Here is a 17,154-nt window from a genome sequence, read left to right as displayed (position 1 = left end):
ACCTAAGGGTAGAAAAATGGCTGAAATTTGGTTATTTCAGTGTGCTCTCCCTAGCAAGACTAGTGAGTAGTTCCTGATTCCTACCCCTGGAGCTGCTAATTTAGTCTTTAAAAAAAAAAACTTGCTTCCCCATTTTACTATAAACTATTTTATTTATTTTATTATGAGTCATTTTATATTACTTCATTTTCTACTTAAATTAGCCAGAATTGGTTTCTGTTGCTTCCAGCCAAAATTTAAAATAGTCTGGATATAAAATAGCTAATGTAAGCAAATATGAGGCAGAATGGTTATCTCCTAATTCCACTCACCAGAAGCATGTGAGCCCCAATGCCTTCCCAGTCTAAATACCTTATTACTAAAAATCAGACTGTACATCTTTTAAAGGCATGATAATCCACATCTCACATCTCATAGGTAAGCTAAAGCCTAGAGAAAGGAAGAAGCTTACCAAAGGGTGGCCATGCAAACTATAGGCATGAAGTGTCTGTTGAGCACAGGCTTTCCTTTAAGTACTGAGGGCATGAAAGTTAAAACTTCAGACATAGCCCATGGACTGATAAATGGATAAACAAAATGTGATACACACACACACACACACACACACAATGAAATATTATTCAGTGTTAAAAATAAATGAAATTGTGGCACATGCTATAACATGGATGAACCTTGTAGATGTTATATTAAATGAAATAAACCAGATACTAAAACACGATCACTATATGATTTCACTTATATGAGGCCTTAGAATCATTAAATTCACAGACTGAGAGGAGAACGGTGGCTTCTAGGGGCTGAGAAGGGAGAAATCGGCAATTATTGTTTAATGAGTAGAGAGTTTCAGTTCGGGACGATGACAAATTTCTGGAGATAAAGAGAGGTGATGGTTGTGTAACAGTGCAAATATACCGAATCCCACTGAACTCTACACTTCAATGTTTAAAATGGTTCCACAGTAAAAAAAAAAAAAAAAGAAAGAAAGAAAAGAAAAATCAGACACAAATATAGTCCTTAGAGAGTTCAAAGTCTTCCATGGCATATAAGTCAAGTTTGTAAATAAATGAAAACTCATGGTCAAAGTGTTAAGTACCAGTGCAGAGGCATTGATACAGTGCTCTGGGATGGGAAAATTCTAGTTGGATGTGTCAGTTGAGCTAGTCGTGGAAGGACAAGTTGCTAATGGAGGGAAGAATAATCCAGACAAAAAGTATAAGCAAAAGCATGTCCTACATATGGATGGGGCAAGGTTTGTGGGGAAGAAGGAAGAGTAATCCCATTAGGTTGTCATCAAAGGCCCATAAAGCAGAGTAATAGGACATGTAGCTGGAAAACTAGATTTATGTCAAATAATAGAAGGTGTTAAAAGCCAGCCTAACTAGTATGATGAATGAAGAAAATCAATGGTCATGAAAGGTTTGGACACAGGAATGAACTAGCACAGTGAAACTGCAAATAGAAATCAATAGCAGAGATCTGAGAAGGTAGAATTGAGAAGCCTCAAATGTGAAAGTCAAGGCAGATGGAGGACTGAATACTTTCTAGGGAGAAGATGTTGAATGAATTTGGTGATGTTCTACACGTAGGATACTGTTGAGGCATCCAGAAATGACGGGTAGACCATGGGGAAAGGATAGCAGTGAAGATTTGAGAACCATCCTTAGGCAAATAATATATGAAGGCATAAGCTTGGGTAGCTCATCCACAGACAAGAGAAAGGCTGCAAGCAGAGACTCTCAGAATCCATTTGTCTGGGAAGGGGAGGGAAGGAAAGAGAAACAGAGGGACACACAGCCAGAAGTGACAAAGTGCAGACTTTGGTTTTGTGTTGTTCTCTCCACACAGCTGCCAGAGCCATTTTCCCCAAGGTACAAATATAATCATACCATTGCCCTATTTAAAATATTTTAATGCAATCTCTGTAAAGATGTCATCTGTAGAGAACTTTGCCTGGTTACCTTATCAGCCTCCCTTTTTTCTTTTTTCACATTATTTGCTGTATTGTTTTTTTTTTTTTTCCCTAGTTGACAGTCACAGAGAAACAGTGTGACACAAATCATCGGGTGTTGTTTAAAAAGGCAGATTTCCAGGTCTGTCCTACAGGTTGTGAGTTATATTCTTGAGGAAACTTTATTTTTCAGAGAGTGTAAGAAAAAGTTTTATAAAGACTGAGGAAGAAGAGTAAGAGAGGAGAACTAGGAGTGCAGTGTCAAGGGACAGTTGTTTCTCAAAGTTTGGGCTGACTTTATCAGGACCACCTGAAGGATGAGTTAAAATGCAGATTTCTGAGCTTTGAACCTACCAACTCACAGTCGGTCTCTGGAGGTGGGGTGGATTTTAAATGGTGATTTCCTTTGAAAGCCACTGGTCTTGGCACCTCAGGCAGCCTCAGGAGCAGGAGGGTCTGTACCACACAGCAGTAAATGGGTTGTACATATGGTCCATGGTCTAAGATGGCAGATTGGAAAGGGTCCCTATTCAGAGGTGACTAGAAGAGGCTAAGATACAAAATGAGGAGATTACTGCCTCCCCCAACAAAAAAAAATCATAGCTGAGGATCAGAAGCTAGTAGAAAGAACAGAGGCATCTTTCAGTCAGTAGCCATCTTCAACAGGCCATTGGCTGCGCTATGGTTGTTGCTCTGAGGCCTCTTAAAAACATTGCCCAGCAGCCAAAATAAGGTTTCCTGCAACCTCAAGATTCTCTGATGATTGAACCACCAGGTTTCCATTGTATGTATGCGTGCAAGTCACTTCAGTCATATCTGACTCTTTGTGACTATGTGGACTGTAGCCCACCAGGCTCCTCTGTCCATGGGATTCTCCAGGCAAGAATACTGGAGTGGGTTGCTATGCCCTCCTCCAGGGGATCTTCCAGACTCAGGATCGAACCTGTATCTCTTATGTCTCCTGCATTGGCAGGTGGGTTCTTATCACGAGTGCCACCTGGGAAGCCCAGGTTTCCACTGAGAATAATATATTTTTATTGTGGTCACATCATCTGATGAGCACGGAAAGTGTTAAAAGAGTAGTATGGGGGTGCTGGTTATGTTCTAAGTTTAGAAAGTATAAGATAATTCTCAGAACATTAACATCAAAGTAGTGAGTCAGCCTCCAGGATAACATCTTACGAGAGAAAAGGAAGCTGGGGTGCAAGGGGAGTGTGAGGCCAGGCATCTATAGAAAGAAAGAAATACAGTAAATATAGAATATTGTTTGTAAAGTTCAGTTTCAACCGGGCAACTCCTGATTACAAAGCCCTGTGCGACACTTCCTTCAAAGCCTAAACAAGCACATGGAGGACAAGCATATATTTCAGTCAATGTTAGTGTCCCAGGGCCTGTGGAATTGTTGGCAACAGAGCAACAGGATGTGGGGGAGCCAGAGGATTAGGTGGGTGGGAGACCGGGAAAACAACAGCAGGGGTAGCAAGAGTTGCCGGATAGGAAATTCCAGTCAGTCCCATCAAGGTTTTTTGAGTTTTTTTTTTTGTTGTTTTTTTGACAAGTAAAGGCTCCGTCTTTCTATATCTCCAAAGCATTATATATTACTAGTCAGGAGAGCCCAAATCTCTCCACCCAGAGAAGCAGGGACCAAATTCCATGGCTGGGGCAGCAGAGCAATCGCAAGGACATTTTTCTTCCATTGCTCAGGAAGCATGTTGAAAGCAAGAGTTGAATAATGAAACAACTTTCACAACAGTTTTCCTGGACTCCTGCTTGTCACTGTCCAGTGCTAGCTACATAAATCAAGGGTGTGGAAACTTTTTCTTCTGACCCTTGGCCCTCAGGGGAAAAAAAAGTCAAGGTCATATAAGTAAAAAAGTAACCTTGTTCTCCCCCCAAGAGGAACAAATATAGAGTTTTCTCTTTGTCTGGTTTTTAAAATTAAAAGTTACATTACACTGGCAAATTATCTTTTTTTTTTTTAACCCTTGTTCTATGTTATAGCCAATTAATGGAGAGTGGGCAAAGATGGATGGAGGGAACAGGGGAGATGATACCAGAACAAGGATTGGATGAGGAAGAAAAAATGGATATTCACCTAATGACAGAGGCGTGAGGTGAAAAGGTACAGATAGAGACTCCTGGGGAAGATGGCAGCCGGACTGACTGAGGGCCTTGTGTGGACACTGGCCTTTGAAAAGTTGGTGAACGTTTTAGCAGTTTAAAAGCATTTAGCCATGGATTTACACGTATTCCCCATCCCGATAAATCCATGGCTGATTCATATCAATGTATGACAAAACCCACTGAAATGATGTGAAGTAATTAGCCTCCAACTAATAAAAAAAAATAAATAAAATTTAAAAAAAAAGCATTTAGCAAATTTCAGCCATATTTTCTGCATTATAAGATCACATTTCTGCTTTTATTGTCAAATTTCAAAATTGCTTTTTCAAAGAAACTTTTATTTTTTTATAGAGTCTGAAAGGCTTTGCATGTTTGAAAAAGAAGGTATTCTTCTGGAATCCTGGAGGTGTTTTAAATTTACTAGCTAGACCTCCAAAGTCTTGATATAAGGAAAATAAATTGCCTGGCTATCTTATTAGCCCCCCTTTTCTTTTTTCATTTCTTTAATTTGCTTGTTTTGTTTTCTTTCTAGTTGAGGTCATGGAGAAACAGTGTGACCCAAGCTGAACTAAAAGTCAGTGTAATTACATTTAGGATCAAGTAGGCATTTTTCATAACTGGATTTCATAAATTAAAAATATTCTTTCTGATAAGGCCTTACTGGATCAGTTGACATTCATGAAACACTCAATTATCTAGAGATGGGTAAGCGTTTCCTTGGTACCAAATCTGTCATTTAGGTCACTGCCCTGTTAGTGGCGCTTGTCAGTGTAGTATAGGTCTCTGTAGTTCAGCATTCTCCAGGGTTACATCATTGAGAAGCAAATTTTAAAAGATGCAATACAATCAAATGTTGCTCCTTTCTTTTCATTTACAAGATGAAGAAATATAAAAATTAATTTTAAGATATGAAATATGCAGGTAAAATGGATACCTTTTCCTCCGTCTCAAATTTTTTTTTGTTTTCTTTTTTTCGAGTCTCAAACATTGAACTAATTCTACACAGGTTTCCCTTCCCTAGCTAGGCTACAGCCGCCTTACATTCACCTTGTTCTTAAACTCAGTAGAGTCTCATAATCCTGCTGGTGTTTATCCAAACTCTTGTGTTGCTGTTTACACAGAGAAACAAATTTGTCTGCTTGTGGAGCATCAAAACCTTGTAAACGCCTACTTTTTCTCACTTACAATATCATGTCTTAAATTGCCAGCTTTTTCTATTCCTTCTATGTGTTGACTGTAGACTCATTTAGGACCCTCTGATTTTCAGTTCAGTTCAGTTCAGTCGCTCAGTCGTGTCCAACTCTTTGTCACGCCATGAACCGCAGCACGCCAGGCCTCCCTGTCTATCACCAACTCCCGGAGTTTACCCAAACTCATGTTCACTGAGTCGGTGATGCCATCAAATCATCTCATCCTCTGTCGTCCCCTTCTCCTTGTGCCCTCAATCATTCCCAGCATCAGGGTCTTTTCCAATGAGTCAGCTCTTCGCATCAAGTGGCCAAAGTATTGGAGTTTCAGCTTCAACATCAGTCCTTCCAGTGAACACCTAGGACTGATCTCCTTTAGGATGGACTGGTTGGATCTCCTTGCAGTCCAGGGGACTCTCAAGAGTCTTCTCCAACACCACAGTTCAAAAGCACCAATTCTTCTGCGCTCAGCTTTCTTTCTGGTCCAACACTCACATCCATACATGACCACTGGAAAAACCATAGCCTTGACTAGACTGACATTCGTTGACCAAGTAATGTCTCTGCTTTTTAATATGTTGTCTAGGTTGGTCATAACTTTCCTTCCAAGGAGTAAGCATCTTTTAATTTCATGGCTGAAATCACCATGTGCAGTGATTTTGGAGCCCCGAAAAATAAAGTCAGCCACTGTTTCCACTGTTTCCCCATCTATTTGCCATGAAGTGATGGGACCAGAGGCCATGATCTTAGTTTTCTGAATGCTGAGCTTTAAGCCAACCTTTTCACTCTCCTCTTTCACTTTCATCAAGAGGCTCTTTAGTTCTTCTTTACTTTCTGCCATAAGGGTGGTGTCATCTGCATATCTGAGGTTATTGATATTTCTCCTGGCAATCTTGATTCCAGTTTGTGCTTCATCCAGCCAGCATTTCGCATGATGTACTCTTCATATAAGTTAAATAAGCAGATGACAATATACAGCCTTGATGTACTCCTTTTCCTATTTGGAACCAGTCTGTTGTTCCATGTCCAGTTCTAACTGTTGCTTCCTGACCTGCATACAGGTTTCTCAAGAGGCAGGTCAGGTGGTCTGGTATGCCCATCTCTTTCAGAATTTTCCACAGTTTGTTGAGATCCACACAGTCAAAGGCTTTGGCATAGTCAATGAAGCAGAAATAGATGTTTTTCTTGAACTCTCTTGCTTTTTTGATAATATAACAGATGTTGGCAATTTGATCTCTGGTTCCTCTGCCTTTTCTAAAACCAGCTTGAACATCTGGAATTTCACAATTCACGTATTGTTGAAGCCTGGCTTGGAGAATTTTGAGCATTACTTTACTAGCATGTAAGATGAATGCAATTGTGTGGTAGTTTCGGCATTCTTTGGCATTGCCTTTCTTTGGGATTGGAATGAAAACTGACCTTTTCCAGTCCTGTGGCCACTGCTGAGTTTTCCAAATTTACTGGCATACTGAGTGCAGCACTTTCACAGCATCATCTTTCAGGATTTGAAAGAGCTCAACTGGAATTCCATCACATTCACTAGCTTTGTTTGCAGTGATGCTTCCTAAGGCCCACTTGACTTCACATTCCAGGATGTCTGGCTCTAGGTGAGTGATCACACCATCCTGATTATATGATTTTAGGCTGCCATAATGTTCCCTCTTAACTTCATTCAATATCCAAAGAGTTACAGGGAGTTTTAGAGAAAGGTTTGGTTTACTGGGCTGCACTACATTAAAAATTTTAAGCTTATCACTTTTACCAGAAAGCGTCTAAGTCATAAAGGAGCTTATCCTTTTAATTTTATTTTCAAAACCTTTAAATTATTGGAATACACTAAAATATTTAAACCATAGTTTCTAATTAATATCTTCACAATGAACATATATCATTCTGCCTATTGGTACTTGCCCCAGTAGTTGGATGATGCTAAGTTAAATATTGGATTTAATGTTTCTCTTGCAAGTTTTTGCTCATTTGGCTTTCAATCCTTAACCTTTATTCTGCTGCTCATTAATATACACTTCTAGGACAACTTCTATGACTCATCTAAGGGGTTACAATAAAATTGACAATTATCTATCTTTGGATCCTCTCAGGGGTACCTGATGAATCTGTGCAGAGAGGAACTGTTCCTTAGTATTAATGTCAGTTTCTACTCAGAAGAGAGCCAACATTTGCAGAAAATAAATATTTCATTTGCAGCTTCCTAGGTGGCTCAGTGGTAAAGAATCCACCTGCCAATGCAGGAGACCCAGATTAGATCCCTGTATCGGGAAGAACTCCTGGAGAAGGAAATGGCCACCCATTCCAGTATTCTTGCCTGGAAAATCCCAAGGACAGAGGAGCTTGGTAGTTCTTGAGATTGGAAAAGAGTTGGATATGACTGAGCGACTAAACAACATATACTTTACTTAGCCTAAAACCTAATGTGAGCATCATAAATGCCTTTGCCTTAAAGATAATTTCTAAGTCTTGGAGAAAGGACATTATTTTCATTTCAAATCAAAACATGAAGAGGAACTCCTTTCTTTTTAAAAATCTTTATTGAAATAAAGTTGATTTACATTGTTGTGTTAATTTCAGGTGCATAACAAAGTGATTCAGCTATATATGTATTTTTTAAAAAAAATTCTCTTCCACTATAGGAGGAATCATTTTCTGATCTCTACCTCAAACCCCTGCTACCCAACACCACTTCATTCTTCAAGTAAGAGTATATCCCCAGAGGAAGGATAAAATAATTTTCTGCTGCCCTGAATCTCCACCTTTGTCAAGAAGAACAGGAAACAATTAGCCCTTTTCAATTTATTGTTGTTGTTAGTAGACATGGAGCTGCCTATATTCCCATAAATTTTTGAGCTGCAGGTGCTCTGAGATGAAATCTGAAATTTTGTTTTGCCCATAAATTAACCTGGAAAGTTCTATCCCAAGATAGTGGCTGTTGTTTATATTAAATCTTTGCAAATCCTAGTTGTCAAAAGAAGGAGAAGGAGAAGAAGGAGGAAGAGGAGGAGAGAGATGGAGCAGGAGAGGGAATCTATCATTTATCTACCTTAGAATCTAGGAAAACAAACAATTGACAGCCCCCTTTTTGTGAACAGAATTAATTAATCCTCAGCTTTTGTGTATGTTTTTGTTTTTGTCTTTAAAAATTTCTGGAAAAAAAAAGTGTAACAAATATTAGTATTTTTGCCACTACCAAGTAGATAGTAAATGGGGAGGAGTAGTTACTAGAGGAAATAGATGACAACTTAAATGTAGTAAATGCCAGTCATGTACCAGTCACTCTGCTAGCCACTTTTAAAACAATATTTTAGGGGGCGGTCCTAAGATGGCAGAGGAATAGGATGGGGAGACCACTTTCTCCCCCACAAGTTCATCAAAAGAACATTTGAACGCTGAGCAAATTCCAGAAAACAACTTCTGAATGCTGGCAGAGGACATCAGGCACCCAGAAAGGCAGCCCACTCTCTTCAAAAGGAGTGCACTCCAGAGAGAAGAAATCCAGCTCCACCCACCAGAACACCGACACAAGCTTCCCTAACCAGGAAACCTTAAACAAGCCACACATCCAACCCCAGCCACAGCGAGGAACCTCCACAATAAAGAGGAACCACAAACTGCCAGAATATGGAAAGGCCACCCCAAACACAGCAATATAAACAAGATGAAGAGGCAGAGAAATAACCAGCAGCTAAAGGAACAGGATAAATGCCCATCAAACCAAACAAAAGAGGAAGAGATAGGGAATCTACCTGATAAAGAATTCTGAATAATGATAGTGAAGATGATCCAAAATCTTGAGAACAAAATGGAGTTACAGATAAATAGCCTGGAGACAAAGATTGAGAAGATGCAAGAAATGTTTAATAAGGACCTAGAAGAAATAAAAAAGAGTCAATATATAATGAATAATGCAATAAATGAGATCAAAAACACTCTGGAAGGAGCCAAGAGTAGAATAACGGAAGCAGAAGATAGGATTAGTGAGGTAGAAGATAGAATGGTAGAAATAAATGAAACAGAGAGGAAAAAAGAAAAAAAATTAAAAGAAATGAGGACAACCTCAGAGACCTCTGGGACAATGTTAAACGCCCCAACATTCGAATCATAGGAGTCTCAGAAGAAGAAGACAAAAAGAAAGGCCATGAGAAATTACTCGAGGAGATAATAGGTGAAAACTTCCCTAAAATGGGGAAGGAAATAGTAACACAAGTCCAAGAAACGCAGAGAGTCCCAAACAGAATAAACCCAAGGTGAAACACCCCAAGACACATATTAATCAAATTAACAAAGATCAAACACAAAGAACAAATATTAAAAGCAGCAAGGGAAAAACAAATAACACACAAGGGGATTCCCATAAGGATAACAGCTGATCTGTCAATAGAAACTCTTCAGGCTAGAAGGGAACGGCAAGACATACTTAAAGTGGTGAAAGAAAATAACCTACAGCCCAGATTACTGTACCCAGCAAGGATCTCATTCAAATATGAAGGAGAAATCAAAAGCTTTACAGACAAGCAAAAGCTGAGAGAATTCAGCACCACCAAACCAGCTCTCCAACAAATGCTAAAGGATCTTCTCTAGAAAGGAAACACAGAAAGGGTGTATAAACTTGAACCCAAAACAATAAAGTAAATGGCAACGGGATCATACTTATCAATAATTACCTTAAAAGTAAATGGGTTGAATGCCCCAACCAAAAGACAAAGACTGGCTGAATGGATACAAAAACAAGACCCCTATATATGTTGTCTACAAGAGACCCACCTCGAAACAAGGGACACATACAGACTGAAAGTGAAGGGCTGGAAAAGATATTCCATGCAAATAGAGACCAAAAGAAAGTAGGAGTAGCAATACTCATATCAGATAAAATAGACTTTAAAACAAAGGCTGTGAAAAGAGACAAAGAAGGACACTACATAATGATCAAAGGATCAATCCAAGAAGATATAACAGTTATAAATATATATGCACCCAACATAGGAGCACTGCAATATGTAAGACAAATGCTAACAAGTATGAAAGGGGAAATTAATAATAACACAATAATAGTGGGAGACTTTAATACCCCATTCACACCCATGGATAGATCAATTAAACAGAAAATTAACAAGGAAACACAAACTTTAAATGATACAATAGACCAGTTAGACCTAATTGATATCTATAGGACATTTCACTCCCAAACAATGAATTTCACCTTTTTCTCAAGTGCACATGGAACCTTCTCCAGGATAGATCACATCCTGGGCCATAAATCTAGCCTTGGTAAATTCAAAAAAATTGAAATCATTCCAAGCATTTTTTCTGACCACAATGCAGTAAGATTAGATGTCAATTACAGGAGAAAAACTATTAAAAATTCCAACATATGGAGGCTGAACAACACGCTGCTGAATAACCAACAAATCACAGAAGAAATCAAAAAAGAAATCAAACTATGCATAGAAATGAATGAAAATAAAAACACAACAACCCAAAACCTATGGGACACTGTAAAAGCAGTGCTAAGGGGAAGGTTCATAGGAATACAAGCTTACCTCAAGAAACAAGAAAAAAGTCAAATAAATAACCTAACTCTATACCTAAAGCAACTAGAAAAGGAAGAAATGAAGAACCCCAGGGTTAGTAGAAGGAAAGAAATCTTTAAAATTAGGGCAGAAACAATTGCAAAAGTAACAAAAGAGATGATAGAAAAATCAGCAAAGCCAAAAGCTGGTTCTTTGAGAAGTTAAATAAAATTGACAAACCATTAACCAGACTCATCAAGGAACAAAGGGAGAAAAATCAAATCAGCAAAATTAGAAATGAAAATGGAAAGATCACAACAGACAACACAGAAATACAAAAGATCATAAGAGACTACTACCAGCAGCTCTATGCCAATAAAATGGACAACTTGGAAGAAATGGACAAATTCTTAGAAAAGTACAACTTTCCAAAACTGAACCAGGAAGAAATGAAAAATTTTAACAGACCCATCACAAGCACGGAAATTGAAACTATAATCAGAAATCTTCCAGCAAACAAAAGCCCAGGACCAGACAGCTTCACAGCTGAATTCTACCAAAAATTTAGAGAAGAGCTAACACCTATCTTACTCAAACTCTTCCAGAAAATTGCAGAGGAAGGTAAACTTCCAAACTCATTCTATGAGGCCACCATCACCCTAATACCAAAACCTGACAAAGATGCCACAAAAAAGAAAACTACAGGCCAATATCACTGATGAACATAGATGCAAAAATTCTTAACAAAATTTCTAGCAAACCAGAATCCAACAACATATTAAAAAGATCATCGGTGAGGGTGGGATGTTCAAAAGAACAGCATGTATACTATCTATGGTGAAACAGATCACCAGCCCAGGTGGGATGCATGAGACAAGTGCTCGGGCCTGGTGCACTGGGAAGACCCAGAGGAATCGGGTGGAGAGGGAGGTGGGAGGGGGGATCGGGATGGGGAATACATGTAATCCATGGCTGATTCATGTCAATGTATGACAAAACCCACTGAATGTTGTGAAGTAATTAGCCTCCAACTAATAAAAAAAAAATAAAAAAAAATATAGAGATAACTTAATGACAAAAAAATAAAATAAAAATCCCTAGAAATCTTCTTGTTAAAAAAAAAAAAAAAAAAAAGATCATCATGACCAAGTGGGCTTTATCCCAGGGATGCAAGGATTCTTCAATATCCACAAATCAATCAATGTAGTACACTACATTAACAAATTGAAAAATAACAACCATATGATTATTTTAATAGATGAAGAGAAAGCCTTTGACAAAATTCAACATTCATTTATGATAAAAACCCTCCAGAAAGCAGGATTAGAAGGAACATACCTCAACATAATAAAAGCTATATACGACAAACCCACAGCAAACATTATCCTCAATGGTGAAAAATTGAAAGCATTTCCCCTGAAATCAGGAACAAGACAAGGGTGCCCACTCTCACCACTACTATTCAACATAGTTTTGGAAGTTTTGGCCACAGCAATCAGAGCAGAAAAAGAAGTAAAAGGAATCCAGATTGGAAAAGAAGAAGTGAAACTCTCACTGTTTGCAGATGACATGATCCTCTACATAGAAAAAAAGACTCCACCAGAAAATTACTAGAGCTAATCAATGAATATAGTAAAGTTGCAGGATATAAAATCAACACACAGAAATCCCTTGCATTCCTATACACTAACAATGAGAAAACAGAAAGAGAAATTAAGGAAACAATTCCATTCACCATTGCAACGAAAAGAATGAAATACTTAGGAATAAATCTACCTAAAGAAACAAAAGACCTATACATAGAAAACTATAAAACACTGGTGAAAGAAATCAAAGAGGACACAAACAGATGGAGAAATATGCCATGTTCATGGATTGGAAGAATCAGTATCGTCAAAATGACTATACTACCCAAAGCAATCTGTAGATTCAATGCAATCCCTATCAAGCTACCAACGGTATTCTTCACAGAACTAGAACAAATAATTTCACAATTTGTATGGAAATACAAAAAACCTCGAATAGCCAAAGCAATCTTGAGAAAGAAGAATGGAACTGGAGGAATCAACCTGCCTGACTTCAGACTCTACTACAAAGCCACAGTCATCAAGACAGTATGGTACTGGCACAAAGACAGAAATATAGATCAATGGAACAGAATAGAAAGCCCAGAGATAAATCCACGAACCTATGGACACCTTATCTTTGACAAAGGAGGCAAGGATATACAATGGAAAAAAGACAACCTCTTTAACAAGTGGTGCTGGGAAAACTGGTCAACCACTTGTAAAAGAATGAAACTAGAACACTTTCTAACACCATACACAAAAATAAACTCAAAATGGATTAAAGATCTAAACATAAGGCCAGAAACTATAAAACTCCTAGAGAAAAACATAGGCAAAACACTGTCCGACTTAAATCACAGCAGGATCCTCTATGACCCACCTCCCAGAATACTGGAAATGAAAGCAAAAATAAACAAATGGGACCTAATTAAACTTAAGAGCTTTTTCACAACAAAGGAAACTCTAAGCAAGGTGAAAAGACAGCTTTCAAAATAGGAGAAAATAATAGCAAATGAAGCAACTGACAAAGAATTAATCTCAAAAATATACAAGCAACTCCTGCAGCTCAATTCCAGAAAAATAAATGACCCAATCAAAAAATGGGTCAAAGAACTAAACAGACATTTTGCCAAAGAAGATATACAGATGACTAACAAACACATGAAAAGATGCTCAACATCACTCATTATTAGAGAAATGTAAATCAAAACCACAATGAGGTACCATTTTGCACCAGTCAGAATGGCTGCTATCCAAGTCTACAAGCAATAAATGCTGGAGAGGGTGTGGAGAAAAGGGAACCCTCTTACACTGTTGGTGGGAATGCAAACTAGTAGAGCCACTATGGAGAACAGTGTGGAGATTCCTTAAAAAACTGGAAATAGCTCTTCCGCCGTCATCGCCGCCATCCTTGGCGCGACCTAGCTTCCTTGGATCTGCCTGGGAGAATCCACTGCCATCTGCCCCCATGGTGAACTTCACAGTAGACCAGGTCTGGGCCATCATGGACAAGAAGGCCAACATCCAGAACGTGTCTGTCATTGCCCACGTGGATCATGGCAAGTCCACTCTGATGGACTCCCTGGTGTGCAAGGTGGGTATCATCGCCTCTGCCCGGGCTGGGGAGACCTGCTCCACTGACACCCGGAAGGATGAGCAGGAGCGTTGCATCACCATCAAGTCAACGGCCATCTCCCTTTTCTACGAGCTTTCAGAGAACGACTTGAATTTCATCAAGCAGAGCAAGGATGGCTCTGGCTTCCTCATCAACCTCATCAACTCCCCTGGGCATGTTGACTTTTCCTCAGAGGTGACAACCACACTCCATGTCACTGATGGTGCCTTGGTGGTGGTGGACTGCGTGTCAGGTGTGTGTGTGCAGACAGAGATGGTGCTGTGCCAGCCATCGCTGAGTGCATCAAGCCGGTGCTGATGATGAACAAGATGGACCAGGCCCTGCTTGAGCTGTAGCTGGAGCCTGGGGAGCTCTACCAAACCTTCCAGTGTGTCGGGGAGAACGTCAATGTCATTATCTCCACCTATGGCGAGGGCAAGAGTGTCCCCATGGGCAACATCATGATCGACCCTGTCCTTGGTACCGTTGGCTTCGGGTCTGGTCTCCATGGTTGGGCCTTTACCCTGAAGCAGTTTGCAGAGATGTATGTGGTCAAGTTTGCCGCCAAGGGCGAGGGGCAGCTAGGGCCTGCTGAGCAGGCCAAGAAGGTGGAGGACATGATGAAAAAGCTCTGGGGAGACCGATACTTTGATCCAGCCACTGGCAAGTTCAGCAAGTCAGCCAACAGCCCTGATGGCAAGAAGCTGCCACGGACGTTCTGCCAGCTCATCCTGGACCCAATCTTCAAGGTGTTTGATGCAATCATGAACTTCAAGAAAGAGGAGATGGCAAAACTAATTGAAAAACTGGACATCAAGTTGGACAGTGAAGATAAGGACAAGGAGGGCAAACCACTTCTGAAGGCTGTGATGCGCTGCTGACTGCCTGCTGGGGATGCCCTGCTGCAGATGATCACCATCCACCTGCCTTCCCCTGTGACGGCCCAGAAGTACCGCTGTGAGCTCCTGTACGAGGGGCCCCCAGACGATGAGGGAGCCAAGGGCATTAAAAGCTGTGATCCCAAAGGCCCTCTCATGATGTACATTTCCAAAATGGTGCCAACCTCTGACAAAGGTCGGTTCTATGCTTTCGGCCGGGTCTTCTCAGGGCTGGTGTCCACTGGACTGAAGGTCCGCATCATGGGACCCAACTATACTCCTGGGAAGAAGGAGGACCTGTACCTGAAGCTGATCCAGGGGACAATCCTGATGATGGGCCGTTACCTGGAGCCCATCGAGGATGTGCCTTGTGGCAACACTGTGGGCCTTGTGGGCGTGGACCAGTTCCTGCTGAAGACTGGCACCATCACCACCTTTGAGCATGCCCACAACATGTGAGTGATGAAGTTCAGTGTGAACCTTGTTGTCAGGGTCGCTGTGGAGGCCAAGAACCCAGCCAACCTGCCCAAGCTGGTGGAAGGTCTGAAGCGGCTGGCCAAGTCGGACCCCATGGTGCAGTGCATCATCAAGGAGTCTGGGGAGCACATCATTGCAGGGGCTGGGGATCTGCATTTGGAGATCTGCCTCAAGGACCTGCAGGAGGATCACGCCTGCATCCCCATCAAGAAATCTGACCCAGTTGTCTCATACCGGGAGACTGCCAGTGAGGAGTCGAACGTGCTCTGCCTGTCTAAGTCCCCCAACAAGCACAATAGGCTTTACATGAAGGCACGACCCTTCCCTGATGGCCTGGCTGAGGACATCGACAAGGGCGAGGTGTCCGCCCACCAGGAGCTCAAGCAGCGGGCCCACTACCTGGCTGAGAAGTACGAGTGGGACGTGGCCGAGGCCCGTAAGATCTGGTGCTTCAGCCCTGATGGCACGGGCCCCAACATCTGCAGAGACATCACCAAGGGTATGCAGTACCTCAATGAGATCAAGGACAGTGTGGTGGCTGGCTTCCAGTGGGCCACCAAGGAGGGGGCGCTGTGCGAGGAGAACATGCGGGGTGTGCGCTTTGATGTCCTTGATGTGACACTGCACGCTGATGCTATCCACCATGGGGGTGGCCAGATCATCCCCACGGCTCGGCACTGCCTGTATGCCAGTGTGCTGACTGTCCAGCCCCAGCTCATGGAGCCCATCTATCTTGTGGAGATCCAGTGTCCGGAACAAGTGGTTGGTGGCATCTACGGTGTCTTGAACAGGAAGTGGGGTCACATCTTTGAGGAGACCCAGGTGGCCGGCACCCCTATGTTTGTTGTGAAGGCCTACCTTCCTGTCAATGAGTCCTTCGGCTTCACTGCTGACCTGAGGTCCAACACGGGTGGCCAGGCCTTCCCCCAGTGTGTGTTTGACCACTGGCAGATCCTGCCCGGTGACCCTTTTGACAACACCAGCCGCCCCAGTTAAGTGGTGGTGGAGACGCGCAAGCGCAAAGGCCTGAAAGAGGGCATTCCAGCCCTGGACAACTTCCTGGACAAGTTGTAGGTGGCCTCCGCTCAGCCCGCCATCGGGTGGGACTTGGCGCAGCCCTCGCGCCCAGGGACAGTGACCACAGCAACAAGCCCCCACATTCTCCATGACACCTCGAGGCTGTCCAGACCCAGTAATGCTCTGCCTGACAGGTTTCTGGGGCCCACTTCGTGCCATCGCTCAACATGAACACTTGATGCCATTTCTTTTGATATTTATTTCCAGATTTCAGCGGCAACAGAAGTGCCCTTGCAGCAGGGACTTATCTGGCCGGTGGGGATGGGGGAGGGGATGGGACAACCAATACTTTTTTGTTGGGAGGGAAACATAATGTCAAAAAAAAGCTAAAAATAAACGCATTAAGAGGTTTATTTGGGTAAATGGCCCATAGTGGATTTTCCTCCAGAAAGGGGAAAGAAACAAGCGGGTAGATGTTCTCTTTGGACAGAAGCTAGAAGGCAGGAAACCCCTCCCACACAGTGTCACTGAGCACCTCCAGCTGTATTAGTGCCATTGGAATAATAAACTTGACATGGTGGAGAAAAAAAAAACTGGAAATAGAACTGCCATATGACCCAGCAATCCCACTCCTGGGTATACACACCGAGGAAACCAGAATTGAAAGAGACACGTGCACCCCAATGTTCATTGCAGCATTGTTTATAATAGCCAGGACATGGAAGCAACCTAGATGCCCATCAGCAGACGAATGGATAAGAAAGCTGTGGTACATATACACCATGGAATATTACTCAGCCATTAAAAAGAATTCATTT

At 41.5% G+C, this 17,154-nt stretch overlaps 1 pseudogene across 1 annotated transcript; it reads left to right on the top strand.

Moving 5' to 3' along the window:
- Positions 1 to 13,737: 13,737 nt before the first annotated feature.
- On the top strand, positions 13,738 to 16,929 carry LOC122435113 (annotated as a pseudogene). Its single transcript, XR_006267588.1, has one exon. The product of XR_006267588.1 is annotated as an elongation factor 2-like (transcript).
- Positions 16,930 to 17,154: the final 225 nt, after the last annotated feature.

The sequence above is a fragment of the Cervus canadensis genome, chromosome X (assembly GCF_019320065.1).
Source record: "Cervus canadensis isolate Bull #8, Minnesota chromosome X, ASM1932006v1, whole genome shotgun sequence".
Taxonomy (NCBI): Eukaryota; Metazoa; Chordata; class Mammalia; order Artiodactyla; family Cervidae; genus Cervus; species Cervus canadensis.
This window is presented reverse-complemented; position numbering and strand designations above follow the sequence as displayed.